This window comes from Schistocerca americana, chromosome 9 (genome assembly GCF_021461395.2).
Source record: "Schistocerca americana isolate TAMUIC-IGC-003095 chromosome 9, iqSchAmer2.1, whole genome shotgun sequence".
In the NCBI taxonomy this organism is placed as follows: Eukaryota; Metazoa; Arthropoda; class Insecta; order Orthoptera; family Acrididae; genus Schistocerca; species Schistocerca americana.
This window is the reverse complement of record NC_060127.1, coordinates 39799740-39819486: the sequence shown is the minus strand read 5'-3', so window position 1 is coordinate 39819486 and position 19747 is coordinate 39799740. Positions and strand designations below refer to the sequence as shown.

The 19747-nt window shown below is 41.4% G+C and overlaps 1 protein-coding gene across 1 annotated transcript in view; it reads left to right on the top strand.

Annotated features, from left to right (window-relative positions):
* LOC124550906 (speckle targeted PIP5K1A-regulated poly(A) polymerase-like) overlaps positions 1-12860 on the top strand; it is a 161333-nt gene extending 148473 nt beyond the window's left edge. The window contains exons 10-11 of the mRNA XM_047125691.1: positions 2213-2310; positions 12734-12860. The gene's annotated coding sequence lies outside the window, so the exon portion shown is untranslated. The remainder of the gene's footprint in view (positions 1-2212; positions 2311-12733) is intronic.
* The last annotated feature ends 6887 nt before the right edge of the window (positions 12861-19747 follow it).

Below are 19747 nucleotides of genomic sequence, written 5' to 3'. Positions count from 1 at the left end.
AGAGATGTTAAAAAGGAACAATCTTGTGTTGCAAACATTTTAATTTTTATGTTGTACATTTTAGACTCTGTCTGTAATATAGTACTCCGCTCCTCTGGCAACACACTTTTCGTGGCATTTCTTCCCTTGTTGAAATCCATTCTCTGGAATTGTGCCAAGTTCTCATATCAGGTTTCTAAGGTCTTGTGGGCTCTGTCAAAATAGTTTCTTTTCAGTGTAATACTAATTTTGAGGAGCAGGATGACTGCCGGGGGCAAAATGAGAGAGTTATGTAAGTGAATTGTGACAATTTTGCTGCATACCTGTATCGTGTGTGTGAATTCATATGTTGTTAAGATACAATATCCACATTTATTCTCTGTAGTTCAGCTCTCTTCCTGCACAGATTTTTCCGAACCTTTTGATATGGTTCTTTCTTACCTGTACTCCTATTGTGGAGTAAACTCAAGGTATTCACTAATTTTCCAACTGTCACTTTCTGCGGTCAAGCAAACTCCTTCTCAACCTGCAGTGACATTTCATTTTCATTTTAGGATTATTGACATAGACATGTCTTATCTCCTGGCACAATATTGTGAGGAAATTTCATCACTTTTGCATTCTTGGTCGATTTCTGATTGAAGGTGATGCTGTTCTATTTCATTCACCTTTCAATAAGCAGGGGATGAATTTTGAAATGATAGAGTTTAGATGGTCAGTAAAATTTTGTACCACAACTTCAGTGGAAACCACTCTGACTGCCAGCTGACAGTATATGTGTGTATCACAACTAGAAGACTCCCCATATTGTGAACATATATTTTCAGGAAGGCCACCCACACCACAGGTCTCCATCGATCGACCGTCTGCCCTCATTGAAACATTTCAATTCTTTTAGAACTGTGTACAACTTGTGCAATCCATTCCATACATTTAGTTGAGCAGTTAAAATGTTTTTGTAAATTTCTCTCTAGTTTGCAACAAAGTTACACACACACACACACACACACACACACACACACACACACACACACACAAACACACCATGATCCGTGAGTTCACTTCAGTAACTACTGATAGGATACAGATGAACCATTCTGGACTATGTTAAACTCCCAACGTTTTGTCAAATCTTGCCAGAGCAACAGTCACAGGTACCAAACTCACTCTCAGCAGTTGCCATTCAGAGGTGTTGTTAACACTACTCATATAAGGTTAAAGTTAGTATTTCTTGTGATTTCAAAGTGTATAGCCTTCCCTTCAAAGCTGAGAGGAACAACTGTGCGCAAACACAAGAGCTGGCTTGAGAAAACATAGTGAACTCATAGTGTGTAGAGTAATGGTGAAATAGGAAAGGAAAGGCATCAGTATGAATTACTGTTGGATCTATACAACTGTAAAATCAGTCATGCAATTATTGAATAATATAAATAATGGAGGCCATTAAGAGTATATTCTATAACTGCATATATTCTAGAGACGATATTGCAGTGCATGATGCAGTTGATAGTGCAGAGAATATGGAGGAAAAAGACTGGAAGGCAACAGTGGATATGTGGGTAATTATCACGTGCAACAACCGTTTCAGTTTGGGATATGTATTGAAATGAAATGAAGTGAATGAATCCGTGGTTTGTGCAAGTTCATGCAGCGGTGATCAAATCATAAGTCACTACCTGGAAAGGGTTAGACAAAAATATGAAAACACTACATTTTTGCCGTCCATGCAGCTAATTTGCGACATTGGGCATGATATTTTAAATGGTTACTTCTTTACTTGTAACTCTATCTGAAACACACTGTGTAGAAAATATCTGCATATATCACAGAATGTACCTACCAAATAAGATCACTGTGCAACACATACACGTTATGTCATTAACATTGAGATGTGTGAAAAATTATCTTCTCTGTAAAATGAAGTGAAAATTCCCTAGACTATACTCATCTGTTGTTTTTATATGGGAGCACTTAGTGATTTCCAACAAACTTTAATTATAATTTCAAATCTTTTCTAAACTTTTTGTCACTTATGCACTTATAGTAAATTATTTAACCCATTAACTCATGTGTAACAGAAGTGTGAAGCTGTTGTATAAATGGTAGTTTGATTCTTGAAAGAATTGGTGTTTTACTGGACTGTTATAACCCATGTAATAAGTAAAGTTTAGTATGCTGTTAGTCTTTTCTGTTTTACTTGTGTGCAAATAATTGTTTGTATTGTGTGTTTCAGAGCAATACTAAGTGAGAGCAGACAGAAAAGCTGCAAGGTGTCAACAAAGAAAAGTATGAACAAATCCTGGTTGTGGAAAATTAGCTGAAAAACATGAGGTAATTATAATTTCTGATTACAGGAGTAGGGAAGGTGGTCTGACTTCAGTTAAGGCTGCTCCCATTTTGCTGTGAAACTTGAATGGGTTTGGGGCAAGTGCAGAGAAATTGAGTCTTGATACTGGTAGACTTTTTTGTGTCTCTCTGTACAGGAGCTGTACAGTACTCCTATGTTAAGCACCTTCAGTACTCACTGAACAGACAGCATCACTAGTGTGAGAAGTTATGGGGACATGGCTGTGTTACTCGTGACAAATAATGTGCCTTGCCTCCTATGCTTATCCCTGACTTACAAGGATAATTGATAAACACCCATTTCACCAAATGATTTGGATTCTGGAAACTCATTTATCAACTCATGTCCCCCACCCTCACCTAGGGCATTTATTGCAATACTCGAGGCATATAATATTCTATGGAGCTCCTTATCTACCTGTGTATCAAAATTTTTGTCAGTAAGTCATATTCCATTTGATGACTTGTGCTGGGACAGTACTGAGCATGATGTACTTCGTCATCACTTTGGGGTACTCACCAATATTGTCCTGTCATTATATGCCAATTCCCTCAGAAATTTTAGGCAGTGCTAACTTGCCAACTGCTTTCATTTTCCTAAAAAACCTCTGAAATGCACATTCATGAGGGCTAATTTGGGGATTACACTGCCTATGTGTCATGTTTGGGTACTAGGCAGTGCAAGGCTAGGTCTTAAAATGTTCTAATCAATTAAACTTTATGCTAGTTTCTTATATATGCTGTTGGATACCAGTTGCCTGTTGCCAGGCACTCCTGTTTATGACCATTTACTTCAAATACTTGTTTTTCTACTGCATTTGTCACTTACAAGATATTAATGTAACAATGCTTGTGGATCGGACACATCCTCCTCCTCATTGTGCATATATATATATCCTTGGCACGTCGATAGACACACAAACAAACACAAACATACACACAAAATTCTAGCTTTCGCAACCAACGGTTGCCTCGTCAGGAAAGAGGGAAGGAGAGGGAAAGACGAAAGGATTTGGGTTTTAAGGGAGAGGGTAAGGAGTCATTCCAATCCCGGGAGCGGAAAGACTTACCTTAGGGGGAAAAAAGGACGGGTATACACTCGCGCACACACACACACATATCCATCCACACATATACAGACACAAGCAGACATATACAGAGGCAAAGAGTTTGGGCAGAGATGTCAGTCGAGGCGGAAGTGCAGAGGCAAAGATGTTGTTGAATGACAGGTGAGGTATGAGTGGCGGCAACTTGAAATTAGCGGAGATTGAGGCCTGGTGGATAACGGAAAGAGAGGATATATTGAAGAGCAAGTTCCCATCTCCGGAGTTCGGATAGGTTGGTGTTAGTGGGAAGTATCCAGATAACCTGGACAGTGTAACACTTTGCCAAGATGTGCTGGCCGTGCACCAAGGCATGTTTAGCCACAGGGTGATCCTCATTACCAACAAACACTGTCTGCCTGTGTCCATTCATGCGAATGGACAGTTTGTTGCTGGTCATTCCCACATAGAATGCGTCACAGTGTAGGCAGGTCAGTTGGTAGATCACGTGGGTGCTTTCACACGTGGCTCTGCCTTTGATCGTGTACACCCTCCGGGTTACAGGACTGGAGTAGGTGGTGGTGGGAGGGTGCATGAGACAGGTTTTACACCGGGGGCGGTTACAAGGGTAGGAGCCAGAGGGTAGGGAAGGTGGTTTGGGGATTTCATAGGGATGAACTAAGAGGTTACGAAGGTTAGGTGGATGGCGAAAGACACTCTTGGTGGAGTGGGGAGGATTTCATGAAGGATGGATCTCATTTCAGGGCAGGATTTGAGGAAGTTGTATCCCTGCTAGAGAGCCACATTCAGAGTCTGATCCAGTCCCGGAAAGTATCCTGTCACAAGTGGGGCACTTTTGTGGTTCTTCTGTGGGAGGTTCTGGGTTTGAGAGGATGAGGAAGTGGCTCTGGTTATTTGCTTCTGTACCAGGTCAGGAGGGTAGTTGCGGGATGCGAAAGCTGTTGTCAGGTTGTTGGTGTAATGGTTCAGGGATTCCGGACTGGAGCAGATTCGTTTGCCATGAAGACCTGGCTGTAGGGAAGGGACCAACCTATCCGAACTCCGGAGATGGGAACTTGCTCTTCAATATATCCTCTCTTCCCGTTATCCACCAGGCCTCAATCTCCGCTAATTTCAAGTTGCCGCCACTCATACCTCACCTGTCATTCAACAATATCTTTGCCTCTGCACTTCAGTCTCGACTGACATCTCTGCCCAAACTCTTTGCCTCTGTATATGTCTGCTTGTGTCTGTATATGTGTGGATGGATATGTGTGTGTGTGCGAGTGTATACCTGTCCTTTTTTCCCCCTAAGGTAAGTCTTTCCGCTCCTGGGATTGGAATGACTCCTTACCCTCTCCCTTAAAACCCAAATCCTTTCGTCTTTCCCTCTCCTTCCCTCTTTCCTGACGAGGCAACCGTTGGTTGCGAAAGCTAGAATTTTGTGTGTATGTTTGTGTTTGTTTGTGTGTCTATCGACGTGCCAGCGCTTTCGTTTGGTAAGTCACATCATCTTTGTTTTATATGTGTGTGTGTTCTCCAGTCATCAGTCTGTTTTCCAGGTACACAAATATTCCTGTATCAGTGGACAGAAGATACAGTTAAAAATCATTAGACTTGCCCTATTACACATCTGGAAACTCACCACTTACACCCAACTGCAAATGGTAAACTCCTCTGTGTTATTTTGGTGTGATGTGAGAGAACATTATTTCCATTATAATCTTATGCCATATGAGACTGAACTTCATCTCTAATGATCTTGTCAGTGGCTGTACATTAAATACCAACCTTCATTTTCCTTAAAGAGGTATTGCTGGAGGCTGTTTAGATGTTAATTGTGTGTCTCAAATAACGTCTTCTTTGCACAACTGTTTCTGAAGTGTATAACATTTTCTATACTATTTGTCTGTTTTTTGTAGGCTAGCCTCTCTGTTATCTTCGGCCACAACACCTTAGATCATGTTTGCTTTTCTCCTCCTATTTCTAATGCAATAGTGAGATAATTTACATAGTAATATACAGGGTGTCTCCAACCTTTTGGGTCAAATTGAAACATATGATAGTGAATCCACAACTGATTATACTGAGATAGGGAACCAGTGGATGGAAAATGCATATTTATTCTGTTATGGACATTCACAGTGTATACCGCATAAAACCAATGAGACTGCCAGTCTCGGTGCATGCATGGCAACAGCACATGAAGTTCTGCCACACTCTCTTTAAGGTCCCGTGTCTGTCGTACCAGGAAACAGGCATCTTGGTCCCTAGCAAGCAGTTCTTCATTCATTTCTATGGGGGGGGGGCTTTCATACACCAATGTCTTGATGTGGCCACAGAGGAAAAAGTCCAGAAGTGTGATATGCAGTGTTGCGCTGGCTGTGGACAGATCTCGCCTTCCAATCCAGCGTTGAGGGTAAGTGTTGATCAGGTGCTCGTGGGCATTAACATTGAACTGGGCTGGTGCACCATCGTGTTGAAACCACATCCTTTCACAGACAACAAGAGTTATAGTCTCCAATAACTGCGGCAGCACATCTCACAGGAATATCAGGTAACTTGGACCGGTCAAATTGGGAGGCAGCAGCAGATAAGATCCCATTAGGTGATCGTGAACAACGTCCATCCATATGTTGACAGAGAATCATTGCTGGTGGCCACTGGTGTGGGTGGCGTACAGGTTGCCCTCACTCTAGACATGGCTGTTGAAAACACCGTCATGAGTGAATGAAGCCTCATCTGTGAACAATACAGACTGTATGAAGTTCAGAACAATAGCACTGTGACAGATAATCAACTGATAGAAATGAACACAGGACTCAAAATCCATTGCTTCCCATGTTTGCTCACATTCTTTATGATATGGCTGTAGTCTCCACACTATGTTCTTCGAAGTCCTTCGAAGTGTGCATTTCACGGGCAAATTTAGGGGTGCTTATTGACGGGTGGTCAGCCACACGATCCAACACCATCTCTCAATGTCTGATGTTCAGAAAGGTCTTTGTTTGTAACCTTGGATGGCTCTTTGTGGCATGAACGACCCTGTCTCTTGTAAATTGGTATCCACAGAGACAACTCTCTTCCAGTCACGATGACACCTGTTGGGAAAGCACACTCTGTTCACTCGTGCTGCTTTATGGGCACTACATCCTGTCACACTGTACATTAAATGCATGTCTGCCAACTTTCTCAAGTAATGTTCCACCTTTGACTATGCATCATGCACTATACACAGTAGCACACCTCACAATGAACAAATCATAAGCTGTTTGATGCAGTGGACAAATGAAATCCTACTTCCTCTTTCTGTGCTGCATACCTCCACTTCGACTCTCTCTTCCCTCCTCTGACTTTCGGTCAGATGGTCCTTTTTGTGCATACCCTGCCTAGACTTGGTTCACGATTTTGGTTTTGATTTCTGATTTTTCTCTCACCACTGTCTTCACCTTCCATTAACAATTATATGGTTCCCATTATTGGGTTTGATCTGCCACCTTTTCCAAATGTTACAGAAGTGTGTGTCATGCAGGGAAGGTCACCCACTGTGGTATATGCTCCGCCTCTGTGCCCTTCCGTCCTGGCACCCTTCCTTCCTGGTTTCATATGCCCAAACTTCATCACAGTAGCCATCCCATTGTGGGGAGGGGGGGTCGTAAAGTACTTGCACAATGGTAGCTCCCTTACCACACAGGAATCACACTGTTGGTGTCTGCACTGCACGCTCCCCACTTATGCGATGGAGTATGTGCCCTTCATGACTGGGACACAGGAACTCTCAGGAATGGGTTACTAACCAGGTAGTCATTACTGTGGCTGGGTGACACCATGGGGAGTGTTGGTGCCTGCGCTGCATGTTCCCCGTGTATGCCATGGAGTATGTGCCCCTCATGACTGAGATACAGGAACTCTCAGGAATGGATTACTGACCAGGTAGCCATTACTGTGGCTGGGTGGCACCCATGGGGAGAGCCCCACTTCCAAGTGGGTGGCACCATGACAGATAGTTCACACATGAAGCGACTTAAACTTTCATCTGCTAGTGATCCCACACCCCAGCAGTCTCTTCACTTGGAAACGCCTCATACGATGCAATGAAGTGAAATCCCAACACGTTACCTTCCCTGGCCGTGCTGTAGGAGCAATGCAGTACTAGACGACAAGGAGCAAAATCCTCCACCAAATAACTGATATGCACCAGGACTGACTGGGACACCATTTGGCTACAAAGCCTTTATTTTTTGTTGAACACATTGAGGACAAATACAGGGACGTTACAGCCATCTCCAAGATGAAGATCAGTTTCCTCCTCACTAAGACATCATCTCCTGCCCAGTCAAAAGCACACTGCTTACTTGCGAAAAGTTAGGTCACATTTCCATAACTGTCACTCCCCACAAGAGTCTCAATATGGTCCAAGGCGTCATCTTTCACTGTGATCTTCTTTTGCCATATTATGATGAGTTGTGGACCACCTTAGAGCGACAGACTGTGCCATTCATCTGTCGTGTCCATAGGAGACCAAGGGGAAACAGAGTTACTACTTGGGCCTTCATCTTGCCTATCAAGGTGATACACTGTCTGAGAATGTGAAAGTGATGGTATGTCAGTGTGACATGAAACCCTGTGTTTCTCCTCCTATGAGATGCTTCATGTGTATGAAATTTGGACATATGACTTCCCATTGCACCACTACCCCTGTCTGCAGGGATTGTGGATGTCCTCTGCATGAGAATGTTCCTTGTGCCCGCCCCCCCCCCCCGCCCCCCCGGTCACCCCCCCACCCCACCCCCCCTCCCATCTGTGTAAACTGCAGCAAGCGTTGCTCCCCCTGTTCAACAGATTGCTACGTTTTTAAGTGTGAAAGGATAGTCCAAGAGTGTAAGACCCTGGACAAGCTAATTTATTAAGCCCTTGTGCCCCTCCCCCCATCTGCATAAACTGTGGTGAGCTCCACTCTCCCTGCTCACCAGTTTGCTCCATTTTTAAGTCTGAGAAGAAAATCCAAGAGTTTAAGACCCTGGATAAACTCACATATCAAGAGGCCAGAAAAAAGTATGAGCATCTAAGTCCCAGGCAATGCTGCAGTCTGATGTCGCATCTGCAATGTCGTCACCTTCTTTGTCAATGGTGCCTTCCTCGGTTGCACCTCTTACAGCAGGCGCTCAGAGCTGCCCGCTAATACTTGCCTCCTAGGTGGTTGGGGGACCTTCTGTTGCTTCCACTGCACCCACTTTGGAAGCATTCGCTCCCCACCTGCTAGCGGCACTGGTCCCTAACCCCAGGTCAGAGACACTTCATTCTCCTCCAGCTTGGAAGAGGTCCCTTTAGACTCTTCCTTCCACAGTTGCTGCTGGTCAGCAGTATGTGTCAACTCCATGAGACCAAGGTTCATTCCCTGATTTCTGACTGGACCATAGCAGATGATGTCATTGTGGACCCTACTGCTATCTCCAGCACCTTGGGCCACCATTCTGTGGGGATTTTGAGTTCCACACACTGCCACTCTACCTTCCTCACTCAGCAACTCGGGTGATATCCTTCTCCTCTCAGAATCGTGCATGCTACAGTGCAGCCTTTATTGTGAGGGAGCTTGACCATGCTCTCACCCTATCCTGATCTTCTGCCCCAGGGCCAGACAATGTTCACATTCAGATGTTGCAGCGCCTTTCTCTTGCGGGCAAGGACTTTATCCTTCATATGTAAAATTGCATTTGGGGAGATGGCAATGGCATGTTTCCCAGGTGCCAGTTTGAAGCCACTGTCTTAGCCATAGCTAAGCACAATAAGGACAGACACCTTCCTTAGAGCTACCACCCCATTTTCTACTGTTTGCAAGGTGACGGAAAGTGTGATTCATGGCTGGCTGATAAGGTGGCTAGAGTCATGCAGTTTACTAACCACTGCACAATGTGGATTTCATGCGCACCATTCTGCAGTTGACCATCTTGTCATTTTGTCAACCAGTGTCATGAACATTTTTGTGTGGAATTACCACCCCATGGCCATGTTTTTTGATTTGGAGTCACCTGCTGGAGGACGAGTATCTCTGTACTGTACACATGTGGAGCTTCCAAGGCCTCTTGCCCCCATTTCCTTCAGGAATTTTTAAAAGATGGAGTTTTCAAAATGTGCATCAGTTTGGCCTTGTTGGACACCTTTATCCACAAGAAAAGGGTACCTCAAGGCTCCGTCCTGAGCATCATCCTCTTTGCTATTGCCATTAACCCTGTTATGGACTGTCACCTGTTATGGACTGTCACCTGCCAGGAATCTCCAGCTCCTTTTTCTTTGATGAATTTGCAATCTGTCGCAGTTCTCCATGGACTTGGACTCCTTGAGTGGCATCTTCGGTGATGTCTTGACCCTCATTATTTGTGGTGCAATGACAGCGGCTTTCACATTTCTACTAACAAAACTGTTCACTTGAATTTCTAGTGGTGCAATGGGTTTCTTCCACTGCTTTACATATTGAGTATGTTGCTCTTCCGTTCGCTGAAACTACGAAATTCTTGGGCTCATGCTTAATGGAAAACTTTCTGGGTCCTTCACATGTCTGACCTGGCCACACGCTGTATCGGGTTCCTCAGTGTGCTACTTGTCCTAAGCAGTACTTCCTGGGGAGTGAATCAGCCCACCCTCCTCCATTTATACCAATCCCTTGTCTGTTCGACACTAGGCTATAGGTGCTTCATTCATTCCTCTACACGTCCATCCATCTTACACCTTCTTAACACAATTCACCATTGTGGAATATGTTTTGCCACTGATACCTGTTTACACTAGCCCAATTGAGAGTGTCGATGCAGAAGCTGCCAAACTACCACTATTATATAAGTGTGATGTCTTCCTCAGCAGATACGCATGCCATTTGTCTTCCATACGTGGCGACCCACCCTGTGCCCCTTTTTTCAATGACTCTCTTGACCACCAGTGTGGGGTGTGCCCTTCTTCTCTGTTACCCCTGGCTTCGTGCAGCAGCCTACGTTCATCTTGGACTTCATTCACTTCCCACGGACACTACTCTGGATTGGTTCTGTCACTGTAAGTTTCTTGATCTTCGCATCCAACTTAGTGGTAGTACCTTTGTGTACCCTGATGGCTCTAAGACTGACCGTGATGTTGGGTGTGCATTCGTCATTGGCACCAACCACTTTTGGCATCGGGTTTCAGAACACTGCTTGATTTTTACAGCAGAACTCTTCACCCTCTATCAAGCCACCCAATACATCTGGCAACACAGGCTTTTTAATTGTATCATCTGCTCCAATTCTGTTGGTGCCCTTGAGAGCCTCTGTGTGCTGTACACAGTTAGTGCATAAGGTCCAAGAAAGCTGCCTCATGTTCTCTGTTGAGGGAACCACAAAGATGTTCATGTCGTTCCTGGTCACATTGGTCTGACAGGAAATGAGACTGCTGACACTTCTGCCAAGGCTGCAGTCCTCCTACCTCAACCTGCCTGCTAGCACCTACATTTCTTTTGATGATCTCTGTGTTGCAGTCTGTCAGCAGATGGTCCCACATTGGCATCATCACTGGTCTTCTATTCACTATTCTATAGTGTCAGAAGTTCCATGCGGCTTTTCGCGGATGATGCTGTAGTATACAGAGAAGTTGCAGCATTAGAAAATTGTAGCAAAATGCAGGAAGATCTGCAGCGGATTGGCACTTGGTGCAGGGAGTGGCAACTGACCCGTAACGTAGATAAATGTAATGTATTGCGAATACATAGAAAGAAGGATCCTTTATTGTATGATTATATGATAGCGGAACAAGCACTGGTAGCAGTTACTTCTGTAAAATATCTGGGAGTATGCGTGCGGAACGATTTGAAGTGGAATGATCGTATAAAATTAATTGTTGGTAAGGCGGGTACCAGGTTGAGATTCATTGGGAGAGTCCTTAGAAAATGTAGTCCATCAGCAAAGAAGGTGGCTTACAAAACACTCGTTCGATCTATACTTGAGTATTGGTTATCAGTGTGGAATCCGTACCAGATCGGGTTGACGGAGGAGATAGAGAAGATCCAAAGAAGAGCAGCGGTGCGTTTCGTCACAGGGTTACTTGGTAACCGTGATAGCGTTACGGAGATGTTTAGCAAACTCAAGTGGCAGACTCTGCAAGAGAGGCGCTCTGCATCGCGGTGTAGCTTGCTCGCCAGGTTTCGAGAGGGTGCGTTTCTGGATGAGGTATCGAATATATTGCTTCCCCCTACTTATACCTCCCGAGGAGATCACGAATGTAAAATTAGAGAGATTCGATCGCGCACAGAGGCTTTCAGACAGTCATTCTTCCTGCGAACCATACGCGACTGGAACAGAAAAGGAAGGTAATGACAGTGGCACATAAAGTGCCCTCCGCCACACACCGTTGGGTGGCTTGCGGAGTATAAATGTAGCTGTAGATGTAGAACAAACTCTGGGCAGTTAAACCTCTCCCAACAGCTTGGCGACATCCTCTCGTCATGAGGAAATTGTTTCTGCTGGGTTGCATATTGGGCACTGTCATTTTAACCACCATCATTTTTTACATGGTGACACTCCACTTCTTTGTTCTCATTGTCATCGACTTTCAACGGTTCACCATTTCCTGACCCAATGCCCCTTTTTTAACTGCTTGCATTTCAGTGTATGTTTACCATCTGAGTTATTGGTTGTTTTAGTAGACGAGGTGCGGGCTGTTGATTGTGTTTTACTTTTTATCTGTTGTACCAAAGTGGTGAAGGACATAATATTTGCTTAGGGACCTCTGCTGTCTCGACCGCGTATTCTGTGGACCTTTCTCCAAGGGGAAGTCTTTGTTCTTACCTCGCTTTCCTTCCTTCGATTGGACGTAACATATAGTCACTTTTAAGTTTTTACTTATTAGTGTTTTGTGTGTGTGTGTGTGTGTGTGTGTGTGTGTGTGTGTGTGTGTGTGTGTGTGTGTGTGTGTGCGCGCGAGCGCATCACAGGTTAATGCACTGGTGTGATGCATGTGGTTAACATATGATACACATGTTATGAGCTAAGTTGTGTGCAGTATGTCTGTCTGGTCGTCAGAGGTGTATGCTGTTTGTCACCTGCTGCCTGTTCCAGTGTACCTGACACCCAGAATCTTTACAAGAGTGCAGCATAAATGCAATACATTAATTGAGACTGGCAGTTGTCACTTTGAACAACTACTATGCGCTACGTTGTTGCTACGGGATGTATACTGTGTATGTGCGTAAGACAATAAAAATGCATTTCTGACCGTTTGTTCCCTATCTCAATAGAATCAGTTGTGGAGCCACTATAACCTGTTTTAATGTGACTCAAAAGATTTGAGATGGCCTGTACGTTCTCTCGACTAATGTGTTGTACAGAAATGTGTTTGTCTTTTAGGCAGCAGCTACAGGAGAAGGCAATTGGATTACAGCAGCTTGAAAATAGCGTTATACTGCAAAATGATCAATATGGTTTGCTAAATCGAGAACTTATGGATGCAGAAGTAAGTTACTATTGATTTTGGTACATGTTATGTAAGAGTTCTGTGTAATCTAGATGATTTTCTTCTGAATGATACAATATGTAATAATTTATTCTATATTAAACTTACCAATCTAATATTTTCTTTAAATGCTCTTATTGAACAATAAAAATTGCAAATCTTAAAATTAATGGTTATTAAGGAATAACAAAAAGTCTGCTGAAGTCTGTTCATAATGCATATTAACCTCTCTACGCAAGTATCCAGCAGTTGGAGGCAATATGAGAGAGTTTATTGTTTCAGTTGCAGCAGGCCTGACAAAGTATCTTGGGTTAGTATTTGTTTTTACTGTGTATACAAGATTCATTCATGGCAAATTTAAATTTGAGTAATGTTTCAAGGGACAAGCTAACTATCCAACTTAAGATAGTATGAAGTTTTAAATTTGCGCATAAAAAGTTCTACCAAATTTCGGACAGTAACTGCATGCAAACTTCTGATGCTGTATCATAACTGAAAGAAGGCAGAAAATAAGCTCAAATAAATATATTCCAGAGGCAAGTGAAGGTGTTATGTGCATATATGTCCTTGGTAGCTGGTGCTGTTGTTGAAAACTGGCTGAAATTTTGGTGGTGAAAATAGGTTGTTGTCAGTAATGTAACGCATGTACAAACTTAGAGTTCAAACACTTTAATATTATTTTGATATTATCTGAATTACTGTTTATGGCTAGTATGGGTCTCACAAACTTCAATTTGGTACAGCTGCATACTACTCTCAGCAGTAGTTCTGTAGTTGCAGTCAGAAGCAGTAACTTAACATCAACTTTGATGTTAAACAATAAGTGTGACAACTACACAGTGAACATAGTTACTTAATAGATCACACAAGACAACAGCAACAGTTTAGACAGGTTATCACACTTTTCTTCAACTTACATAGAATCATTAATGTTAAAAGTAGACAGTAAGCTTTGTTCTCATTGAACAACACTGTCATGATAGGTCATTGTTAGAGGTTGACACAGTCATTGGTATCATCTATAAGTTCACATCAAAAGTAATTATCAAAAATTGTAACTGAATTATTGGGTAAAAAGCAGCATGTGATGAGTTTGGTACACTTTTCTCATTTAATGTAGGGGTTCTCAGACTTTTCGTCACTGCGTGTCACTTGGTGTTTTTAGAAAGTTGGGTGTTCCGCTATAGCTTGATCACTTTTTAACTAACCCTGAGGGGGGGGAAGAGGGGGGGGGCAGAAGATTGAGTGACAACTCCCACAGAGGTGAAGAACAGTATGTTGGACAATAGACTGGTGAAAAAATAAGATAAAACTGTGTCGTCCCAATCTTTCAGTGTGTGGAAACAGACCAGCTTGGGGAAATGGGTAGTGAAAGATATCTGTGAGCCACAAGATACAGATTATGTCCATGTTCTGTGCTTTAGTGAGTGCCATGTTACTTCTGGTATAGAAAAACTTGTGATAAATAATTCTTACATAGCAACATCACTCTCTAGAAAATATAAAAAAAAGAGGTGGTGTCGCCATTTACTTGAAAATAATGTCACATGTAGAGCAATTTATTTGCAGAATTATGTTTAGAACATTTGTAAGTGTGGTAACACTATACAGAGCACCTTCAGAGAACTTAAGTCTCTTTCTGAAGCAGTTAGATGCTCTCCTAATATACATATTCAAATGCAGGGAAGATTGGTCAATGTAAACTTTCTAACAAATTCCAGAGACAGATCAGACTTAGAAAATTTGATGTCCACTTACAATCTTGCATCTGTAGTTGGTTTCCCTACTGGAATAACTTCAGATACAAGCACACTAATGACATATTTATAGATCAGGCCAAAATAGGTGATACAACTACCAGGCAAGTCCTGAATGATCTCTCTGACCAGTATGGACAAAGACACTCTGTGAAAATGAAAGTGGCCTTCACTGGAAAATAGCTAGGATAATTAATGATGAAACTCTCCAGAATTTAATCACATATTCAAGAAGTAGACTGGAGATCTGTGTATAATTTATGTAATGCCAATTTCAAGTATAATCTTAATGCTGAAGTGACACTGATGTTTTAAAGTACCTTCCAAAAAGAGCATATGTAAGACCCTAACCAAAGCCCCCACCTCCCACCCCCCACCCCCACCACTCCACCCAAAGGCCCTGGATAACCACTGGTATCAAGAATTCATGCAAAAGGAAATGAGAACTGTACATCACTTCAAAAAATTCAGACAGCGCCAACCACTTTAATCACTATAAAAATATATTATCAAATAGTTACTAATGTTATTCAGAAGTGAAAAAGTTTGTATCTGTGCTCCAAAATTAATAAATTTGTAACTGTATGGAAAGTGATGAGTGAGAGTGGTGCAAATTGCCCCAGTATGACCCAAAACATTATTCTGAATGATGAAAATAGGCAAATACAAAATCGAGTGATTGCAGCTAAAATGAGCATTTTTTAAGTGTTAACTGAGAAAATAGAACACAGTGTCTCCTTAAAAAAAAGGCCTTAAAAATACTGAAGGCCCATTTCCCAAATTCATTTTAGCAAATAGGTATAGCCTCTATGACAATGCAGGGAGTAGGAAAAAATCGTGATTTCTTTAAGAAGTGAAAATTCAGCTGGCGGACAACATTTTCAGCAAACTGCTAAAAGCCTACTGTAATCAGTTCAGTGAAGTCCTAGCTCATGTATTCAATATCTCTCTCAAACAAGGTATCTTTCCTGACAGGGTGAAGTGTGCTGTTGTGAAGCTGTTCTACGAGAAAGATGATGCCCCAGATGTTACAAGCTATCATCCTCTCTCCCTTTTGACTGCATTTTGTAAAGTCCTCGAAAAATTAATATATGCCAGGGTAGTCAATCACCTAAAAAACTTTGCAATAATGAATAAAAACCACTTTGGATTCAGAGAAGGTATCTCCACAAATGAAGCTATATTTTCACTTGCCAGTAATGTTTTGGAATGCCTTGACAGGAAGACATTGCCTGCTAGCATATTTTGTGACCTGTCTAAGGCCTTCATCCATGTCGATCAAAGAATACTTATAGAAAAAGCAAGCCACTACGTACTCTGAGGACAAATGGGCAACTGGCTCAAATCCTACCTACAGGGCAGACAACAGAAAACAGTGTTAGATGGTAACAACATGCAGGCAGGAGGGGTAATTCCAACTGGGGAATATTACATTATGAAGTTCCACAAGGTTCTGTCTTTGGTTCCCTGCTGTTTCTCGTTTATATGAGTATTGATGACCTACCTCCATCCTCAAACAAAGCAAGCAACTTTACAATGTTTGCAGATGACACAAATATTGTGATAGTGAAACATCCACTTATCCAGAGTTAAATGCCAACCAATTACTTATGATGTTCTGAACTAGTTCATGGGAAATTCTCTATCAATAAACCTCAGCAAGACCAATTACATTCGTTTCCATTTTGATTACAAAAACCCACAGGACATAAACACTGTACATGAGAGACAGCAGATAAGAAGGTATATTGTTTGAAATTCTTAGGTAGCCATATAAATAACAGGCTTAACTGGGAACAACACATTCATCAAACCCTGAAAGGCTTAGCTCAGTAACATTTTCCATCTGGATAACCGCCAAAATCGGAGACATCAGTCTCTCAAAATCTGACTACTTTGGTTACTCCCATTCACTTGTGTGTTCTGAAATAATCTTCTGGGGCAGTTCACTGCTGTCGAAAAATGTCTTTGCAAGTCAGAAAAAAGGCTGTATGAATTTTGTGTGGCATGCTTCCAAGAACCTCATGCTGTAATCTTTTTCAACGAATATGGATACTAACCAGTATTTTACAATATATCTTTTCAATCATGAAACTCATGCTTCACATTCCTTCTCAGACTGAAACAAATGAGTCATGCCATTGTCACAATACAAGAAGGAAATGGAACACACAGTGTAATGTGAAAAAATTGTCTCTGGTGCAAACAGGTGTAAAATACACAAGCACAGAAATATTCAGTGCACTTCCCAGTAATATTAGTTGACTACAAGGTAATAATATACTGTTTAAAAGTAAATTAAAGGAGTTCTTGCTTGAAGAAAAAGTTTTTGTTCTCTAGATGAATTCTTTAGCAGAGATAGATACAATTATTTTCCAAGTATTTCTGTGTATTCTTGCTTTAATGTATCTTGTTACTTTAATTACATTAATTTGTGTTCTGTAAATGAACAGGATGGTCTTATTTACTTTATAAACAATTGTTTAAACAATAACTGAAAATTGTATCTTAACCTCTCTTTGTGAGTGTAATTAGAACTTACTGATTGTGCTTTTTATTATTATTTTCTAATTTGTATTCTTAATCATTGTTTGTGGTCCTTGATGATGCAAACATACTAATAAATTAAATGTTTTGACTCATTACACATCCGTGCATTACCATGCAAAAAAGGACCTATGGAATATGTATTGCAGTAAATAAATACAGAGAAAATGGAGTGTAACCTAACACCCAACAAAGCAACAGCAACAAAAATAAACTGTTCACTGTGTAATGACTACTGCAGTGCAACTCATTGGTACAATGCATTAAGTTGGTAGCAGCTGCAATGTGGCACAGATGTTTGATAATACACCAACGAGACACTATAAAAATACTGGCATCATCAAAATGAGATGAATCGTTCCTGGTCGAGGCAGCGATGACTACTTTACTTAAGGATGCTTTGAGGATGGTATAGTCTGACCTTCCTGTGTGCAGTTCGGAACAAACATTCTATAATAAATCCATTGTCTTCAATGTTATACTGGTGTTGCCTTTATCAATCAGTTTCCTCACTATCATTGTACTTTAAAAATAGAGTAACATAAAGGGATAACTTTACTTGTATCAGTGTGTGTTTTGTCTAGTCGTATGCATACCACCTTAAATGTCTTTTTGCGTACCACTAATATCGTGTGTAACACTGTCTGGGAACCCCTGTTTTAATGTATCCACTGGACTGGCTGCAGTAAATTTTCCAAATAGGCAGACATAGGTGTTATTGTATTACAAAGTCACCACAGACTGACTCTTTCACAGTAGGTATGGGTCTTATAAAGAATTGTGTAAGAACTGGTATTCTAAGAACTACGACAGGCTTTAAAAATGGCTTTGTCGGATTTAAATTTTTTGGATGAGCTATAAGAAAAAATAGAATTTTGTGTTACAGAAAACATTGCTGGTTATAAATTTAGAAAAATACATGGACACTAGTTTTCTTCTTCAGCTGAATCCCCTCGTTTACATGAATATGCACCATATTGAAAATTATATTGCCTTATGTGAAATTGTTAAAAGAATGTACTGAGTAATTAAGTTAAGTTAAATTAGTCTTGTTTATGGATTTTTATGTCCGTACCACACACTATGTCCGTGGTTTTATTGGAGATAAACAAAATTTGGAAAATAATTTCAGGAGAAATAAAACATAGCATTGGATGTGGATACCCACGTGCTGCATCCTAAAGGCACGGATCAATATTCACACTCTGAGAGGGAAGGTAGCATGAATGAGGAATCCAGCTGATAAAAATACAAACAAACAGAGTGTAAGAAACAGAGAGGAACTTGCATAAGGAAGCATGGGTGGGTGACAAGGATTTTGACTCCAAAAGCTCCACAATCATCTTGACCTCAGCCTCTCCTAATCTCCATCTTCTTACCTCGGCCTTCTTTCTAATCTTCTAGCACCGATTCTCCATTATTTTCTCTTCTTATTTCATTCTTACCTCTTATTATCTTCACTTTAAGTAAGTAAAGTTGTCCTCAATTCATACAATGGTTTGAACACCTTAGCGCTTTACTAGGCATAGTCCTGTGGAAGGTGGTAAATGCTTACCTTTCTTTTTCCTCCATCTTTCAAACTGGCTTACATGATGTGTATCTGTTGGTTCCTCTCTGCAGTCAAGCCTTGGTGCAAAGATATTCATTTCCTTCTCTGGGATGGAGGGTGCATACCAAGGCCAAAGGGAAGTGTTAAACAGGGAGCATGTGCAGAACAGAGAGACAGCAAGTGATGGTGTGACTTACTGGCCATGGCCTGAGGTGCTGTTGCTGTGCCAAAGCTGTGCTCATGAGTTTTTGTCTTGCTGTTAAATTGACAGTGAGCGAGAACCAAGGATAGACTTTCCTCAGTGCAGTGAAGTTGTGTTTTATTGGTCCTGGTGCGCATCAGGTTTGAATTCTAATGGGGATAAAACATTGCTTTTCTTGCAAATGTTAGTCCAGACTGCTCTGCGTAACAGTCATCTGTAAACTTTCCTGAGATGTGATGTTTTCTAGATGTCAGAAAGAAAAGTGACTGTTCAATAATTGTCATAATTTGAGATCTTTTTTGGTTATCAGCTTATGCTTATTTTTAGAAGTCATTTGAGGTGTATGTGACTGTCTTAATGTATAAACTGATTCTGCTTCTATCTCTGTTTTAGAAGCCCACATGTTATTGTGTACTGTAGAGATTATTTGGCACAAGGTATGGGCTCAATGGCACTTGAGCCCAAAGGCAGCCTGAAAATATTGACACTGGCCCAGTGAAACTGAGCACATGCCAATTTGAGAAACATACTTTTTTCTCTGTGTTAACATGTCTGCGTAAAGTTTATTGGCTGTATTGATTAGAGGTGTTATTGCTTTGTGAATTCTGTATTTTTACATCCGGTTTCCTTAGAGGACTCAATTTGCAAGGCTCTGATAAAGGCTCACTGCCTTGCAGTGTTTTGAGGAAGAATGCTGAGTGTTCATTAACAGTGGCACCCAGACACTTTATTTTACTGTAAATGTGTAAAGTGTTGTTAACAGCTCTTTGTTGTAAACTCTGGTTTGATGCTCTTTTAAAAATTACCTTTACTGAACCCTTAGAAGTTTTAGAACCTTAATTGTTTAAAGCTT